The sequence below is a fragment of the Palaemon carinicauda genome, chromosome 36 (genome assembly GCF_036898095.1).
Source record: "Palaemon carinicauda isolate YSFRI2023 chromosome 36, ASM3689809v2, whole genome shotgun sequence".
Lineage (NCBI taxonomy): Eukaryota > Metazoa > Arthropoda > Malacostraca > Decapoda > Palaemonidae > Palaemon > Palaemon carinicauda.
In genome coordinates this window covers 23904286-23909285 of record NC_090760.1, presented here as the reverse complement: position 1 = coordinate 23909285, position 5000 = coordinate 23904286, and positions in this window count along the sequence as shown.

Sequence of the window (5000 nt, the reverse complement as noted above, 5' to 3'; positions counted from 1 at the left end):
TGCCTCATAATTCTGCCATGAAAACGACCGTACGAATGTCAACGTTTTCCAATATATAGATTCAGCGAATATTGGACGACGACCGTTTTGAAGTTCGTTGGTCAAAAGTTAATTAAACCCACTACATGGACTTTCATATAATTAATGATGCATCGTTGATCATTAATAAAAAAGCAGCAATAAATTTCTAAAAAAGGTCACATGTTTCAACATTTGTTCAATTCTATACTTGTACTGTACGTATATATTGTCTAAACATAACGTAATGTGGATATATTGTACAACAAAACGCTCTTATTAGAAGAAAATGCTTCCAAACAAAACCAAAAAACTGGTCATCGATTGCGCAAAGGAAGAAATTTGTACAAAATATCTAGAGATTTAAATGTATTTTCAGAAATATTGCCAAAATGCTGCATCTAAGAAGCTCTTCATAAACTTCCTGTTTTTGTTCTTCGTCTAAACTTTTTCCTAATATTTTCCGTAGTCTCTCGTCCTGTCTATCCGTAATCAACCAAGCCATCTCTTATCCTAACTCCTGAAAGGTTTCTCAGCCCGTCTATCTCAGACCAAGCAAGCCATCCCTCACCGTCCCTCCTAAATATTTTCTGACCGCCTATCACAAACAAAGCCATTTCTCATCTTAACATCTAAAAGGTCTCTCAGCCATTCTATCTCGAATCAACAAGCCCATCTCTCATCTCAATTCATAAAAGGTTTCCCAGACTTCCATCCCAAATCAACGAAAATATCTCCAATCTTCCCTCATAAAAACTCTCTCCCCATCTATTCCAAACCAACCATGACATCTATCATCTTAACTCCTATAAGATCTCTCAATCCTTCTATCCCAAATCAACAAACACATCTCTCATCTTAACTGCTAAAAGGTCTCTCAGTACTTCTACCCCAAATCAACAAACACATCTCTCATCTTAACTGCTAAAAGGTCTCTCAGTATTTCTATCCTAAATCAACAAACCAATATCTCATCTCAACTCATAAAAGATCTCTAACCCCTTCTATCCCAAATCAACAAACCCTATCTCTCATCGTAACTCCTAAAAGGCCTCTCAGCACTTTTATTCCAAATCAACAAAGCCATCTCTAATCTTTCCTCCTAAAAACTCTCTCACCATCTATCCTACATCAACTAAGACATCTCTCATATTACCTCCTAAAATGTATCTCAGCCCTTTTATCCCAAAGCAAACAACAAATCTCTCATCTTAACGCCTAAAAGGTTTCCAGCCCTTCTATCCCATATTAACAAAGCTATCTCAAATCTTCCCGCCTAAAGAACTCTCTCCCCATCACTCCCCAATCAAAAAACCCATCTCTCATCCCAACACCTAAAAGGTCAATCACCCCCTCTATCTCAAATCAACCAAACCATTTCTCATCCTAACTCCTAAAAGCTTTCCCAGGCTGTCTATCCCAAATCAACCAAATGACGAGAAATCAGATGAAGCCCAGGTAATATCGGGTGTGCCACAAGGTACGGTACTAGCTGCACTGCTGTTTGTTATTATGATCTCAGACATAGACTGTGATGTTGAAAACTCCGTAGTGAGAAGTTTCGCCGATGACACAAGAATAAGTAGAGAAATTACTTGTGATGAAGATAGGAACTCACTACAAAGAGATCTAAACAAAATATATGAATGGGCGGAGATAAATAGGATGGTATTCAACTCCGATAAATTCGAATCAATAAATTATGGAAACAGAGAAGGAATGGTGTATGCATACAAGGGACCTAATAATGAGACAATCACAAACAAGGAAGCAATTAAAGACCTTGGTGTAATTTTAAATAGGAATATGTTATGCAACGACCAAATAGCAACACTGTTGGCTAAATGTAAAGCAAAAATGGGAATGTTATTCAGACACTTTAAAACAAGAAAAGCTGAACACATGATTATGCTTTACAAAACTTATGTACGTAGTACACTCGAGTACTGCAATGTTATATGGTACCCACACTACCAAAAGGATATTGCGCAAATAGAGAGTGTACAAAGGTCCTATACTGCTAGAATAGAAGAAGTTAAGGACCTTGACTACTGGGAAAGACTGCAATTTTTAAAACTATACAGTCTAGAAAGGAAAAGAGAACGCTACATGATAATACAAGCATGGAAGCAAATAGAAGGAATAACTGAAAACATCATGGAGCTTAAAATATCAGAAAGAGCAAGCCGAGGTAGATTAATAGTGCCAAAAAATATTCCAGGTAAACTGAGAAAAGCGCACAGGACATTAATCCACTACGCACCAGCATCGATAATGCAGCGACTATTTAATGTGCTGCCAGCTCATCTAAGAAACATATCAGGAGTGAGCGTAGATGTGTTTAAGAATAAGCTCGATAAATACCTAAGATGCATCCCAGACCATCCAAGACTGGAAGATGCAAAATACACCGGAAGATGCATTAGCAACTCTCTGGTGGATATACGAGGTGCCTCACACTGAGGGACCGGGGGGAACCCAAACAAAAAATAAGGCAATAAGGCAATCTTAACTCCTAAAGGGTTTCCCCACACGTATTTCCTAAATCAACATATCCATCTCTCATCTTAACTCGAAAAAGGTTTCCAGCCCGTCTATTCCAAATCATCATAACTATTTCTCTTAATAACACCTAAAAGGTTTCCCAGCCCTTCTATCCCAAATAAGCAAAGCCATCTCTCATCTCCCTTCTAAAAACTCTCTCACCATCTATCCCAAATCGACCAAGCTATTTTTCATCTTGACCAGAAAAAGGTTTACCAGCCTGTCTCACAAATTAACCAATTCATTTCTCATATTAACTGCAAAAAGGTATCCCAATCATGGAATCCAAAATCAATAAAGTCATCTCTCACCTAAACTCGTAAAAATTCTCTCAACCCTTCTACCCCAAATCAACAAAGCCATATTTCATCTTAACTCATAAAAAGTTTCCCAAATCGTCTATTCTAAAAAACGAAGCTATCTCCCATCTTATTCCTTAAAAGGTTTCCAAGATCGTCTATAACGAAAAACCAAGCAAACTATAATTTTCTCTCTTAAAATCTCTCTCCTCGTCTACCCCAAATCAACCAAGCCATCCATCTCTCATCTCAACTCCTAAAAGGTTTCCCAACCTATCTATCGAAAATCAACCAAGCCATCTCTCATCTTTCCTCCTAGAACTATCTACCCAAAATCAACCAAGCCACCGCTCATCATAATTCCAAATATGATCCCCATCCTGTCTATCGTATATCAACCAAGCAATTTCTCCTCTTCCCTCCTAAAACTCTCTCTCCTAAATCAACCAACCCATCTCTCAGCTTAAATAAAAAAATGTTTATCAACCTGTCTATCCCAAATAAACCAAGCCATCTCTAAACTTCCCTACTTAAAACTCTATCCCCATCTATTCCAAATCAATAACGCAATTTCTCATCTTAACTCCTAAAAGATGTCCCAGCACATCTATCCAAAATCAACCAAGCCACTTCGCATCTCAACTCGAAAAAGGTTTCCTACCACATCTATCCCAAATCAACCAAACCGTTTCTCCTCTTAACTCATAAAAGGTTTCCCAGCCAGGCTATCTATCCAAAATCAACAAAGCCATCTCTCATCTTAAGTTTTAAAAATTCTCTTAGCCCCTCTAACCCAAATCAACAAAGCCTTCTTTCATCTTAACTCATAAAAAGGTTTCACGGCCCGTCTATCCTAAATCACCATTTATTGGTAATAGATTTCACCCAGGAATTTTTTCCCTGTTTTATTCGAACCAATTGTGAAAAATACACACACTGAAATTCCCTCACAGTCATACATACTGTTCTTACATACTCTCATCTTAACTCCTAAAAAGTTTCCCGGCTCATCTATTCTAAATCAACCAAGCCATCTCTCATCTTAACTCCTAAAAGGTTTCCCACCCTGTCTATCACGAATAAACTAAGCCATCTATCATATTCCCTCTTAAAAACTCTCTCCTCGTATATCCCTATCTCTCATCTTAAATAGTGAAATGTTTCCCAACCTATGTATCCCAAATCAACTAAGCCATTTCTTATCTTTACTCTTAAAACTCTCTCTCACTCTATCCCAAATCAACTAACTCATCTCTCATCTTAAATCCTATAAGGTTTCCCAAACCTGTCTATCCCAAATTTACCTGGCCCTCTCTCATCTTTCTTCCTAAAAGGTCTCTCAGCCTGCCTGTCCCATATTAACTATATTAACTGTATTTAATCTAATTTCGCCTATTACTCTATCCATAGAAAATAATAACATGGTGTGGAGATGAAAGAAAGCTCTCTCCTTAACCTAGTTTTACATAATCCTAGTCTCCTGTGAAGCCTACTTATTTAAAACCAATTCCTGTTCTATCATAAAGCTTCTACTGTAATAGTTCTCAACAAAGCTTCGACACCTTTTACATAGCTACTACCAGATCCATCGTAACCTTTTGCTAGGCACACAATTATACCAGTCACATTTTGTCTAGTTCAGCTGTTTCATGAAGGTGTGTGGTGAACAGGTTTCCAGTGTTTACTTACAACAATATAAGTAAATGAAAAAATAGCAGAAGATAATTGGATAATCAGCCGTGTGAATCTTGAATCCAAATAAGAGAAAAAAACAAGGCTAATAAGATCAACAGTCTGAATGTTAGAAAGATTAACATCTGTGAAAGATTAATCACGCTGTTTCAGGATAGTTTTAGTCACATGGAGAGAATGGAGGAAGAAAGGGCGGTGCAAAGAGCTTACAATCTCAAAATCCTAGGAGGGTGATGAGAGGAAGACTTACAATGAAGAGTATGGGCGAGGTGTTGAAATGAAAAGGCTTCAAAGAGAGACACTCTGAGAGTACTCTCTTATTAAAAAAGGAAATGCGAAGAACAATACCTACAGAGGGGCGAGGTCCACTTTTGACTTAATTTGTTGTTGAAAGACCGAGCTGATATATATAATAAATATATATATATATATATATATATATATATA